Here is a 14,915-nt window from a genome sequence, read left to right as displayed (position 1 = left end):
AGATGGCATGCCAGTCCAATGCAGGGCATGCTGAAACCCACAACCCTGCTCATACAGAACTAATTTAGAGATGCCTGTACAAACAAATTGTATCTTGTTAGAATGCGGAGAAAACCAGAGTACAAAGCTTGCAACCTTAAGTAAATACTATCATGCCTGGAGATAACTTTCCTGGCTCAATGAGAGTAAGTGATATCAATCCTAAATGAGAGTAGGTGCTCTTGCTAACTGTTTCTTCTCTTCCATCTGCAGCTCTGAGAAGGTGCCCAGTGAGGACACCTGACCCTACTCACAACTCCCAGAGAAGACCCCACCAATCTATAAACGGGATGTGCCCTCAAAGGAGGTGTCTCATTTGGACCTGAGCCTTGTACAGGACGGGGATCCTTGTGTAACCAAAGTAAGAGAAGGTGAGAAATTTGCTTACTTGAGGCTATTGTAGCCTAAATCTTTATTTGTGCCTTCATGTACTTACTTTCTGTTGAGTTTAAGATTGTCTGGTTGGTGCCCTAACTATTTTCGTTGGACTCCTCCTATTTTTCAGGAGATTACAACGCACACACCTCTGTTTCAGTGAACAGTCATAGAAAGAGTCATAAACACTGATTGTTCCCAAGAATAGAGAAAAGAAAAAAATGGCAAGAAGAACCTCATTCAAAGAAAATATAGCCAATTAACACAAAAGGTATAGCTGTCTTTTGATTTTTAATTAAAGGGTACATAAATAAAACTCTTTAAATGAATCCATTTTTATCACCTCTAGGTTGAAGCACATACTGTATAAAAACAAACTTTTATCACATGCAAAGAAACAGAACATTGCATAGAAAATGCTCATAGAATCTATCGTCAGATGTGGCTTAAAATCAAAAAGTATGAACCCTACTTAATTAACAATTAGAAAAAGAGCAGATGTGTAAGATATCATCTAGAAAAGCAGAGAAACATTACCAGCTTAATAGAAAATGTCACATTATATTATCGTGGGTTTCTGTAAGGACTTCCCAGGTCTGTTACTAGGTTGATCTGCCGTCACAACTTAAGATTATCACACATACAGATAGACATCATACACACATGGATCCTGTAGACAATGTCTACCAGTCACCCGCAATATTCTACTTAGAACCCCCTCACATTCATATATACTGTAGATATCCTTAAATAGACAATGAAGCCTCTGTATGTCTCATAATATTCTATGGGAGTCTTTACTTAAGAACTTACTATCACCAGCACTGACAAACATACAGGTGTCACTGTAACACAACTCTTTTGGTTATGCCACTTATCAACCAAACAATATGGCCTACCTTTACCACAGTTGTCTTTTCTTTTGCGGAGTGACCTCTTAGCCTTGATAAACCCTATGGGCAAGTAATGTGGCTACTCCCCATACAGGTGTCTTAATTTTCAATTTATTAATTCACTCACTGTAGATATAAAGACAAAATATAGGTATTTAAAAGCAACATGGTATTTATTAAAGAATTAATAATACTAGTAGAAGAATGAATAAAAGAAAATATAAATAACAAAGTCTGGAAGTGTATATAAAGTTTACAAAGAATGTCAAGGATTGGGACGATTTTTAAATTAAGCAATGTAATTCATGAGATGCTTTCGATGATGATCAGATGAAATTGTTGCACATCTCTCTGTCTCCTTTTCTGATGTCACCTTTGCCCTGCCCTTGCTCTTTATGGTCCATCAGGCAAGCCATATTTATTTTAAAATTCCACATGAGGCTTGGGGACATGTGATATTACACATATTTGACTGGGTGGGTGGCTGTATGATGAATGACTTCTCTCACAGTTTTTGATGTGTTTATGCATCTCTATTCTGCTTACTTTTCCAAACTACAAACTAATTTAGTAATTCCTAGTCTAACAGTGTCCATCTGTTATAATATAATCAATACGGCCAAAGAATTACAACCATTTCCGGGACTTCTTCATTTACACAGATGTTTTAAGGTGAGTGATTATTGGTACAATTCAGGAAAAGAAGGTACTATGATGTTACTTGCCCCTCTGAGTGTCCTGTATTTCATTCACCTTGTTTGTTTAAGCAAAAATAAAATATAAGCCTCTACAATTTAAAATCCAGGACACTACACATGTAGTGATACCTTAGATGTTTTTTATTAGATATTTCAGACACAATATCAGTAATTTGAGGAACCTGATTAAAAGGGTACATTTGTGAAAGTATAATCTTTTCATTATTATATGCTGAAACTGAGCATTTCAGCCTGCTTCAGGTTCATGTATTTATCCTACTGAACAGTTAGTTTCACTCTTAAAAACAGGTAACAAACAAACAGAGGCGATGAATTCAGTTGCATAATTGCAATAGCAAATATGCAGTGTCACTGAGAATTAGAATTGAATCTTTTGTTGAAATCCAAGCTATTCAGAATAGAACTAACAGTAATAATACATTCATTTTTTACTACGTTTAAGACACTTAATGCAGCTCAAAGTGCTTTACAGAAATGATAATACAAATTACAGTACATTAAGAAAAGAAAATAGTCAAACATAAACCCAGATATGAGCAAAATATTCTACTTGAATTTCATATATAAAATAATAAGAAAAGCAAACATTCAAAGTTAATATTTTCATTGAGTTACTTAAAATCTGCTGAAACCATTGCCTATTTACACTATTAATCTTGCTGTAACAGAGTTAATAATTTATTGTTTCACAATATAGACAAGATGAAAACAAAAACTCCAGGAAAGAAATACCCCAGAGTCAACTTTTTAGTAGTTGAGTACAAACACCTAGCCACCAGCTCCATCTGGGAATATATATATATATATAGTAAAAGATGCAACAAGAGACAACATAAAGGTTTGGGGTTTCCGGCCCCGTATATTGCAGAGAAATCCACAATCAAAAACTGGTCAAATTATATAAACAAAACAGTTCATATGCGCGACGACATACTAGGCGTCGGCGGCCATTTTATAAAGGAGGAGCCGGAAGTAGAGGAATGCTGGTAAGGAACCATGAGGGAGGATGGGACTGATGACGTCAGGAAAGATGGCGGAGGAAGGGCGGAAGTAACGTACTGCGGGAATGAGGCTTATGGTGGCGGAGCGTCTTTTTTCCTGGAAGAAAGCAAAGGAGAAAGGTTAGTACCCGCCACTCCCTGCCGGCGAACGTCTTCCGAAGCGTGTTCAGGTCTGTCCGCGGTCTCCTATTCGCGCGTGCGTGACTATATATATATATATATATATATATATATTTTTTTTTTTCATCTTGCCAAAGGCATCATCTCAGGCACTGACATCCAAAGTCCAATCCACATAATGGGATGTGCAAAAGTGTATACACCTGAAGAGCCCCAATAAGGTTGAAATACATGTTGTGTAGTCTTTCTATTATTTGCCAGATACTGAGTCTTATATATAGTATAAATATAATGCAATGTTCACTCACTCATCAACGAAAACACTATTTCCCATTTAATTGCAAGGATAAAATTTGGCAGGATGGTACATCTAGGGTAGTAGAAAGAAATGACATTTTGATATATTAGTCTTTACAGGTAACTCCCCACTCCCCACAATAGAAAAACTAAATACCCAAAAATGATAAAAATGCTTTGACAAATTTGATTGAATAATAAAAACAGAATTAGACAACACATATTTTATATTGATATTTAGTAATATTATGCTAACTTATATGCTCTGCACTGCACTGAAGGGGCATTATGTAAATGAAGGGCACAGCAGAATTACCTGACGAGCCATGTGAGCAGCAGTACTAACCAATAGGATGGACAGATGACTGAAGATGGGGTGGAGTTCTGGACAAGAAAAAAGATGTAATCACGTTACAAAATGGAAGGAGAAATTTTGGCGAAGCTCAAGGAAGAAGCAAAACTGAATGGTTAGGAAGAGCAATTTTTTGCTGTTGACTACTATCATTCTTAGATACGTATTGGCATTCAACTAGTGCTGGGCGGTATACCGGTTCATACCGAAAACCATTTTTTATTTTTTTTATGATATGGATTTTTCTTATACCGCAATACCGGTTTAAATTGTCTAAACGACGTTCGGAACGTGGCGCAGTGGGAAACTGTTCAAGTGGGGACCTTTTTCACTGCTACACCGCTAAACACAGATTTGTTGCATTAGGGCTCTTTTTCACTGCTACACCACCAAATAGTGGGCGGTAGCATAGTATGCCGCGCGGTGAAAATGGACAGAGAGCATTCCGAAACTGAACTAAAAGTAAAGTTGAACATAATGAACAGAAGAAGTTTTGCCGAAAAAAAGGAGTCACATCCGTCGCCTGGAGATAACTTTAGTTGTAAAAGGTGTGATGGACAGCCGGGTCCCATGCCCGGCCGGGACGCCTCTGCTGCATACGTCTCGGGGGAGTCACCATGGACAGTGCAATACCTTTCCCGGGGCGCCTGGGGGCAGTGTCCCTGGCCGTGGGTCCTTCCTCAGTCTCCCCCATGGCTCCATTGGACATGGAGTCCACCACAGCCCGGTTGGGAGATGGGGTGGCCACTAGGGGGTGCTACCGAGAGCCAGCCACCACAAGGAACGACTTACCAGCCCCACCCGGAGGTGCAATTAAGACCAGCTGGTCAGGCACCTGGAGCACTTCCGGGTGGGCTATAAAACGGGCCAACCTCCCTTCATTTAGGGCCAGAATCGGGAGGAAGAGGATGAGGTTGCCTGGGAGGAGTGGTGGTGCCAGGAACGGTTGTGTAAAGTCTGTTTTGTGCTTTTGGGACTGTGTTGGGCCTGTGGGACACAGGGAAGGCGTGCCCCACGGCTGAAGAAATAAAAAAAACCTGTTTGTTGTACACGTGCCCCTGCGTAGTCTGTGCCGGGTCAGGCGCTATATACCGCCTTTTACAACTGGCGTAGTCGGCAGGATCCCGGTCTGTCCATTTGTGTCGGAACCTGCATTAAAATTTGTTGCAGCGAAGCGGAACAGTGCAGGGCACGTGCTCGACTCAGCGGCGCGTAGAGCTCGCTCCCGACGCAGTCGCAAGCAAGCCCAGTACAGACTGCTCAGCACAGCGCACCGAAGCGCGCACACGCGGTAGGGGCCGCAAGCCGGCACGCGCAGCACAGCGCGAGGACGGTCGAAAGCGCGCACACGTGGCAGGAGCCACAAGCTGGCACACGCCGCACAGCGCAAGAGAGCGCAACCGAGGCTGCCAAGGAGCCGCTGCAGGGACCGTATAAATGGGGAAGAAAAAAGCTGGGAGGACACAGAGGCCAACTGGCAGACGCCGCCACGCTAGTCCGCCGCACGGGTTGCAGCCGGAGGTAGGTAATGGGCTGCGGGTATGTCTTTCCGCATGTGGGTCATCCTACCTCCTGGACACCGAGGAGCGAAGCACCCGATGCGGGCAGGGGGACATGTGTCCATGGCGTGACGGCAGAGCCAGCTCGGGAGAGAGCGAGGTGGACCTGTGTCTTCCCTTCGGCCTGATCCAGCGGCTGGGGGAGGAAAGCTCGGATAAGCTTCCCAGCGCGGTGTCCCTGCAAGTGGAGCAGGAGCAGCTCCAAGAGTCAGGTAAAGGGGGCGAGTGTCAATCACCCGCCGAGGAGGATCGGCAGGCGGGGATGACGGACTCCCTTCCCTCTCCTCCGGACTACCCGAAGGGGCCCGTGGGGGATCCACAGGGTCTTGTTGGCACGCGGTTGGCGGGCGACGACAAGGAGAGCCCAAATCCTCCGCCGGCCGCCACAATTAACATTTCCTGGGCTGTAGGGAAGGTGCAATCCGTTGTCCTGGCCCTACAGTCCTTGTTGAAGGTGTTTCAGGTCCTGCAGGAAGCGAAGGAGGGGCTGGAGAAGCGTGCGGAGCCCTGGCCGAATGGCTTCGTGACGGCGGGTGGCTAGCCTCCCACCGGCAGGACAGAGCGGTGCAGGTAAGTGAAACCGGTACCGCAGAAAAAAGGGGGTGGGACGCATTGGCAGCTGTGTTGATCAGTACTGCCTGTCAGGCGGACCCGCCCAACACACGAGAGGCTGCTGCGATGACCGACAGCGGGGCGGACGAGCGTGCGGGGAGGCAGCAGGTGGAAACCGGCTGCCAAACAACCCCGCCCCGACTGCCAGCGCCGGTCTTCCGGCAGTCCAAAGGGACGCAGGCAGTGCGGGGTCCCTCCTTTTCCCATAGGGGGACTCCGACCGGCAGTGCGTCCCAAAGAAAGAGGAGGAACCGGAAGAGGAAACCAGAACCTCCTTACAAGACGCAGTATATGCCTGACGTCTTGGGGCCGCAGGAGGGCTGCACTGCAGAGGGACGGAACCGTCACCAGCCCTCCTCGGAGGGGGCGAAGAGGTAGGGGTTCCCTGCCTGCTTCTGCTCACACCGGGGCCGTACTGGAGGTGGTCGGCTATGTTTTAACTGTGGCCGCGGTGGCCATGGCTGGCGGTGTTGTCCCGAAGGACGTTGGGGCAACGCCCCCAGACCTGTTCATTGTGTTTTCTTAGGGCGCAGCCGCGGAACCAGGGATACCGACTCCCCATCCTGGAGAAGACCGGCCCTCACGGGGCAGGCCGATGAGCCCCACAAGCCTCATCTGAGGGAGGGGCAGTGTGACGGACAGCCGGGTCCCATGCCCGGCTGGGACGCCTCTGCTGCATACGTCCCGGGTGAGCCACCATGGACAGTGCAATACCTTCCCCGGGGTGCCTGGGGGCAGTCTCCCTGACCAGCTGGTCTTAATTGCACCACCGAGTGGGGCTGGTACCCCCCTAGCGGCCACCCCATCTCCCAACTGGGCTGTGGTGGACTCCATGTCCCATGGAGCCACGGGAGAGACTGAGGAAGGACCCACGGCCAGGGAGACTGCCCCCAGACACCCTGGGGAAGGTATTGCACTGTCCATGGTGGCTCCCCCGGGACGTATGCAGCAGAGGCGTCCCGGCTGTCCGTCACAAAGGTCAAATGAGTAAATACTATTTCTATACTACTGGATAATACTGCAAGCCAAGTATTTTTTTTATTTGTTTTCAATACAGTGTAATGTACCTGGGTACTGTGTAATAGTGTGATGACATGTTGACTTTATTCTCGTAATTTGTCATTAAAGTAGACCATCGTAAACTAAACTTCATCGTAAAATGAATATTTAATTTACTAGATTTTCTCAAACCCCGTCATAATTTACATAGCACATTAAATGCTTTGTGTTAAGTGATTCTTAAACTGACATCTTCTTGCACTAAGAAGAGGTGCCGGCAGCGATTGCCGCACAGAATACATTCACTTCATGATCTTCCTGATCTCTGAACATTTAGAATGCTAAGATAAATACTTAATATAATTTTCATGGTGAAATGCATTAAAGCATGCATTAATCATATGGGGGCACGGCGGCGTGCCTGCCTTGCATTTGCATGTTTTTCTGGTGGGTTTACTCGGCGTGCTTCAGTTTCCTTTCAAAGTCATGTAGGATGTGGGGTTTTGTTGTGCTATATTGCCCCCGCTAGTGTATGTTTTGCTTGTATTCATCCTGCGATGTGCTGGCGACTCGTTCAGAGATGGGCGCAACTCTGAATGGATGGCATAATTAAACATGCATAACGAAGATATTTTTAAAGTTCTGAACACTCCGTGGGCTAAGTTTATAACTAGTTTTATTTTCACAAAGACGTTTATCGTGTGGTGATTGGTTATGTGGTGAAAGAAAAAGGAAGGAAGGAAAAAGGAACTGGAGTTTTGGTACGTCAGATAGAGACAGCATGCATGCAATAAAGATAGCCCGCTCAGAAGAACAAGCATTGAATTCTGTGTTTGTGTCTCTGACCAGCAGATCAGAAACCCAAAATTTGCACAATATTTAAGTTAAACCTGTGCGATAGCTATTCATACATCCAGTTTTTTGGAGCCTCGTCACACCTGCCATAAAGTTCTCTACACTGAACATACACCTGGGGACCCCTTACTGCGAGGGACAAGCACTACAGCCACGCCACCGTGCATGTGTAATACCTGCTTTAATGCATTTCATCATGAAAATGATATCAAGTATTTATCTTTTATTCTAAATTTTCAGAAAGCAGGAATATCATGAAGTGAATGGATTCTGTATGGTGATTGCTGTCTTCTCTTAGTGCGGAGGAAGTCAGTTTAAGAAGCGTAGTGATTAACCACTGGGTCAGGGAATGTAACACAGCATTTAATGTGCTGCATTAATTTATGACGGGGTAAATTAAGTAATTGATTAAACATTGATTTTAGGAAGAAGTTTAGTTTACGACATTCTACTTTAATTATGAAGTAAACTATGAGAATAAAGTGGAAATGTCGACTTTAATCTCAACATAAACGTCGAGAAAAAAGTGGAAATGTCGAGTTTAATCTCAACATAAACGGCGAGAATAAAGTAGAAATGTTGACTTTGTTCTCAACATATAGTTTGTTTTTTTCTTCCCAGTATAGCTTAGCTTGAAACAAGGTCCATTTTAATGCAGTTTGCCTAAATGATGGTTCAGTTGCTAAAGATGTCATCACCAAGTAGCACTTGTTTTATTTTATTTTAATTTGGTGAATACTGTGTAATGCACCTGGGCTTGAAGTCTTGAAGTAATAGTGCAACTATCAGTAATAATACTATTTTTTATTTTATTGTTATTATTTATTAGTTTAAATATTATGCAGTTTAATGATGATAAAGTTGTTTAAAAAGTCACTTTAACATGTCAGTGGACAGAGATTGTTAACATTAACAGAAAGTGTAGTTGGTTTACAAAAAATATTTACTATTTATTCCTAGACATATTCAGTGCAATACAACTTTTGACAAGCACCTCTGGATATTTTACTAAGTCTAAATGCCTCTTTGGATGGTTGAAAATATGTTGTCAAAATTAAAGTTTGTTTTTGCAAAATTTGTTCAATAAAAAGGTTCTATATTTTGACTGCATCTGTCATGCAATGTGATACCTTCTCCATTAGTGCCACCCACTTGAAAACTATCACTTTATGGGGCAATGAAAACCTGTATTAATACTTGTGTGCAAATTAAAATGTTTGGTTTTTTTTTTGTACAATGTACAATACTCTTGACAGTGGAATAGGCTATTCTTAGCCAGTAATTGCAGTGGAAAATGTGGTTAACATCCACTCATGCACGGGGAAAAAAATACCATTGAATACCATGAAACCGGTATAATTTAAAAAAATATCGTGATATGGAATTTTGGACATATCGCCCACCCCTACTTTCAACTTGGTTACCCGTCCCTCTCTTTTAAGCTCCAGTCCCTTATTGTGCCACTGAAAATTATAAAAAGGGACCGATCTACCACAACCCAATTGTGAATCTAATAATGGTAATAATATACATATAAATTTCACATTATTCCTAATGAATACTCATTTCAGTTCAAAATAATTCACTTTTCTGTAAAACTGTGTTTTGCAATGAGTATCAACAAAAGTCAAGCCACTAGGGAAAGCAGAAATTGATCTAATTCGGGAGTGTTTCACTCATGGACAAATGTTTATAGCATGTTCAAGAGTAAACTGTTCCAGTGACCTAATAATGTTATTATTACTGATTACTTGACTGACACTTTCATCAAAGGCAACTTACAACATCTGAAATATAATTGTTAACATTTCTTTTGTTTTTCCACTTGGAGCACAGGCAGGTGAAGTGACTTGCTTATTGTCACACAGTGTCAGTAGCAGGATTTGAACCCATAACCTTTTGGTTTCAAGTCCAAAGCCTTAATCACCACACCATTGTGCTTGCCGATAACTGGCAGCAGTATACCTGAGGCTCATTGTCTTGAAGCCAGGTAACACAGCTAGTTCTATAATAAAAAAAAAAAACAATCTAAATTGCTGTCTGTCATGAAATCATGGTGGTCTAAGGATCCTGAAATTGCTGTAGCTATATCATCCTACATGCTGATGTTTAGCTCCTTAGGATTACTGGGAAACAGTGGTGCAGTGGTACATAGTTCCATAGCAGAATACCAAAAAGGAATAAGATAATCAAAAGGGATTAATAATTGATGAAAAGGCTAACCGCCATGCTTACAAATGAAGGATTCTCATACAATTGCATAATGCGAACAGCCAAATCAGCTGTGCAACACAAGCTTTAGGCTATGATCCGTAACTAATTTGGGGTGAGAATCATGTATCCTAAACTGTGCTGCGAGCAGCTCTCATCATCTTAGGTACTTCAGTCAGACAGGCAGTTTTAGTGCACATTTTTTTGTGACAGTATATTAAAGTCTTTATTGCAGCAATGGCAAGACTAATGCTGAAAGACGAGCAACAGCCTTCTTCATTTTAATAAAAAATTTCCCTTCCTGTATATTATGCTGCTTTTGCTTCATTTGTTTTTTTCCTGAAGATTATGTTATGTATCTCAGAAAATGAGAATTTAGATTGCAACAGCACCTGATTAGCTAATCAGCTTATGGGAGTGGAAGAACCTTTTGAACAATTATCAAAAGCTTAAAAGGTAAAATGTAAGTAAATGCTAAATACAGTTACCAAAAAATAAATTCCTATATATAGTCAATTAAATTTTTTGCTTATTTTTAGACTCAAACCTTTCTTACATACAAAGCCCTTAAACACGCCTCTGTGCATGCAGTGAAGACCGACAGATGCAGGAACACAATGCTCTTGTAAATTTACAAAACCAGTAAGTTATTAATGATTTTATAGCATATCACTATCCAATAAAAAATAATCTTTAAACCCAGACTTGTAATTGGGTCACTGAGAGTGTGTTAGCACCATTTTATTTTAAACAGCTAAACTCCAAATAGTGTATGCACAGTGGACGCTAGCTGCTTACAAATATACAGTATAAGGATTAGAAATGCAATTCTTTCAGAGCAAAAACACAGAGATAACATAACCTAACATTTTAGTCTGACCCTTCACTCTGCATGAAATATGATCTTTTAGTCTGAAAATAACACCTAGAAAAAGATACAAAACCTGGTGTGGAAGTCAAAATACTATAGCAGTCACCACCAGATAGTTAATAAAAAAAACTTCATAATTATATAAAGAATGTTGGGTGGCATTATTGAAAACATTGTCCCATCAGTTTGTGCGTAGCATTGTGAAATATCCACACTGTCATAGATGCTGACAGCTCTACTCACTTGAAATTATTGAGTAGTAACAACAGAAAAGATTTTTTTTTAACTCTGTAATGTTAGTATGAGAGTGCCCTTCTTGCCACTATCTACAGGAGCACTGTTATGCCTGAATTTGGACTCAAGTGTCCTAAAATGGACAGTTTTAAAAAATAGTATTCAGGATATAAAAATGCAAGACAAGATAATGATGAAAAAAGCTAAGGTCTGAGCCAAAAAGGTAAAAAGATTAAAAAACAAAACCAAAAATCAAGATTCAAACATCTAAGTCAAATAACAGTGAATGTTTTAAAAGAAAAACAAGGACAATTTTTTTTACTTTTACCAGTACTTGGTTGAAGACAGTACTACACCACCATCTTTTATAGTTGATAGAAGCTGATGCAGTGCACCATTTGACCCACACGGGTTATGTGACCATCCAACTTATGATCAAGCTTTGTAAGTTACCTCTCATTTGTAGATTCTCATTCTCTCTCTCATTCTTTCATAGGGCATGAAGCAGAAGCAGACAATGGCCAACAGTGAAATGATTCTCATCGTTGAAGAACTCCAGGCTCTTGACAACCAGATCCAGAAACTCCTGTCCAGATGGAGGTACCTGAGGGATTTGAAGGCTCGGCTGCTGGAAAAATCATCCTCGTCATCTGAAATCGACACAACACATCGAGCTTCAGTAACATCGATTCCACGCTGCGCCGCTCACCTCCAAGGCCAGTGAGCTTCACCCCCGCGCTTCGTCGTCGGAGCGACGGCGCCAATGATGAAGACATCGGCTTGTTTCAGCTATGCTGGCGGGGGTTTAAGGCTAGAACACCTCCATCAGCACAGGCAAGCATCTCCACCCAGAACCAGTTCAACACTCTCCATGCCCCCAGTTTGCCTTCAACCCCATGTGATGTATTTGTGATTGGTGATTCAATCGTAAGAAATCTAAACATCGCATGCCCTAATCAGAAATCTTTTGTTTCTTGTTTTCCCGGTGCTCGTGTCCGAGATGTTTTGAGACGTGTGCCGACAGTCTCCAAGAAGCACAAGAACAGGGCAATGGGATCCATTGTAATACATGCCGGGGTAAACGACGTGAGACACCAACATTCGGAGATTCTCAAGACGGACTTCGCAGCACAAATCAAAGCCACGAAGGAGAGGACCCCATCTGCAAGAATCTTTATCTTGGGTCCCCTACCTCTCGATTGAACGAATATTACAGTCATCTGCTGGGATTAAACACCTGGCTGAAAGGCTTCTGCAAGAATCAAAACATTGGGTTCATAGACAACTGGGACCTCTTCTGGGAGAGGCCGCATTTCATCAAGTGGGATGGTCTGCATCCAAATAGATTTGGCACCGGGGTCCTCTCCAAAAACATCGCTAAGGTAATTTGTCTCCCTTGACTCACTATTTCTACTCTTAACCCTTTCCGTAATGCTAAGTCTTCCGCAAACGTGCACTGCATTACTGATTTGAGACAGCTCGTTAATCAGCCTACGCATAAAGCAGGTCATACGTTAGACTTAGTAAATACTAAAGGACTAAAAGTTGATGTGAAGCAGATCATTGATATTGGTCTATCAGACCATTTTCTTTTACTATTTAATATAGAAATAATGATAGAAAACATTCACGGGAAGCATATTGTTAAAAAATGCTTCTTTGATTCATCAGCAGCTTCAAAATTTACAAAAATTCTAAACAACCAGTCCATTTGCAGTGCTAACTACAATAGCGAGGATAATGTAAATAGTAAGGTGGAAGAATTTAATACTAAGGTGAGAGCTGCTGCTGACACAGTCACACCTGAAAAGACAGTTAAAAAATCTTCTAGTATTGTTATACCATGGAAGACCTAAACACTGTCTGATTTAAAGAGAACATGCCGTAGCTAAGCGTAAATGGAGAAAAACTAAACTAACTATCCACTATGAGATATTGAAGGTTAAAATAACAGAATACAATAACATGGTCCGTCTTGAGAGGCGCTGCTATTTCTCTAGAATTATAAATAACACTGCTAATAATCCCAGAGTCTTATTCTCTACCATCATCTACTAAACCCAGGTAACTCAATGGAATGCCTCCAGAATACTTCCAGTGAAACTTGTGAGGCTATTGCTGTATTTTTTCAATCAAAAAATTAATGATATTAGAAATAATATAGTATATCTTCCCAACACTGCGCATCCTCTTAAGCCCCAGTACTATGTTATAAACAAATTCAATTCTTTCACCAGGATAGATTTACCTGATTTATATAAAATAATTTCTCAACTGAGACCCTCCACCTGCGTCCTTGACCCAATACCAACAAGTTTTTTCAAAGAAGTATCGGGCGTGATAATTGATTGTATTCTTGACATAGTAAACTAGTCATTAGATATGGGGGTCTTCTCAGACTGTCTTAAGACTGCTATAGTTAAACCCCTACTCAAGAAAAATAATCCCGACTCCTCTGCTTTTGAAAATTTTAGACCTATTTCTAAACTGCCTTTCTTAAGTAAAATTATAGAGAAGGCAGTCATTATGCAGCTAAATGAACACCTCAATAAACATGCTATTCTTGATAAGTTTCAGTCGGGTTTCAGAACAAATCACAGTACAGAAACTGCACTCGTAGTAGTAAATGACTTGCGGGTAAATGCAGACAAAGGCCATTTATCTGTTCTCACCCTCTTAGATCTGAGTGCTGCATTTGATACCATTGATCACAATATTCTTAGAAATCGCCTTATTCAGTGGGTGGGCCTCTCTGGCAGTGTCTTAAATTGGTTTGAATCCTACCTGGCAGGTAGAAAATTCTTTGTTAGTTGTGGCAATTATACTTCAAAGACACATGATTTTCTATATGGTGTTCCACAAGGCTCTATCCTGGGTCTGCTGCTCTTTTCGATCTACATGCTTCCGTTAGGTCAGATTATCTCGGGGCATAATGTGAACTACCACAACTAATCTGTTGTTTCACTAACACAATGTCTTACTTGTGTTTCTGAATGGATGAGTAGCAATTTTCTCAAGCTAAACAAAGAAAAATCTGAAATTTTAGTGATTGGCAATAATGGATATAATGTGGTTATTAGAAATAAACTTGATGCATTAGGATTAAAAGTCAAGACGGAGGTAAAGAATTTAGGGGTAACTGTTGACTGTGACCTGAATTTTAAATCAAATATTAATCAGATCACTAGGACAGCATTTTTTCACTTAAGAAACATAAGTAAAGTTAGACCTCTTATATCATTGAAAGATGCTGAGAAATTAGTTCACGCTTTTGTTTTCAGTCGATTAGATTACTGTAATGCACTCCTCTCGGGACAACCCAAAAAAGACATAAATCGACTGCAACTAGTGCAGAATGCAGCTGCTAGAATCCTAACTAGGAAAAGAAAATCCGAGCACATTTCTCCAGTTTTGATGTCACTACACTGGTTACCTGTGTCATTCAGAAATGACTTTAAAATACTGCTTATGGTTTACAAAGCCTTAAATAATCTCGCTCCATCTTATATATCGGAGTGTCTGACATCTTATATTCCAAATCGTAATCTTAGATCTTCAAATGAGTGTCTGCTTAAAATTCCAAGAGCTAAACTTAAAAGAAGTAGTGAGGCGGCCTTCTGCTGTTATGCAGGAATAGGAATTCATCAGGCTGATACGGTGGAGCACTTTAAAAAACTGCTAAAAACAAATTACTATAACATGGCTTTCTCATAACTTCATTTTAATTTAATCCTGATGCTCTGCATATTCAATTAATTATCATTACTATTCCTGGTGG

General features: G+C 41.4%; 1 long non-coding RNA gene across 4 annotated transcripts in view; it reads left to right on the top strand.

The window, feature by feature from the left end:
• The window catches only part of LOC120533877, a 191,598-nt gene that overhangs the window by 157,035 nt on the left and 19,648 nt on the right, over positions 1 to 14,915 (top strand). For 3 of the 4 annotated variants that reach the window (XR_005634640.1, XR_005634642.1, XR_005634639.1), the window contains exons 5-8: positions 253 to 410; positions 545 to 685; positions 10,572 to 10,674; positions 11,634 to 12,519. This is a non-coding gene — a long non-coding RNA (uncharacterized LOC120533877). The remainder of the gene's footprint in view (positions 1 to 252; positions 411 to 544; positions 686 to 10,571; positions 10,675 to 11,633; positions 12,520 to 14,915) is intronic. The other variant, XR_005634641.1, reaches the window with a different exon arrangement.

This window comes from Polypterus senegalus, chromosome 8, assembly GCF_016835505.1.
Source record: "Polypterus senegalus isolate Bchr_013 chromosome 8, ASM1683550v1, whole genome shotgun sequence".
Classification (NCBI taxonomy): Eukaryota; Metazoa; Chordata; class Cladistia; order Polypteriformes; family Polypteridae; genus Polypterus; species Polypterus senegalus.
The sequence above is the reverse complement of the archived record's forward strand: the minus strand, read 5'-3'. Positions and strand labels throughout refer to the sequence as shown.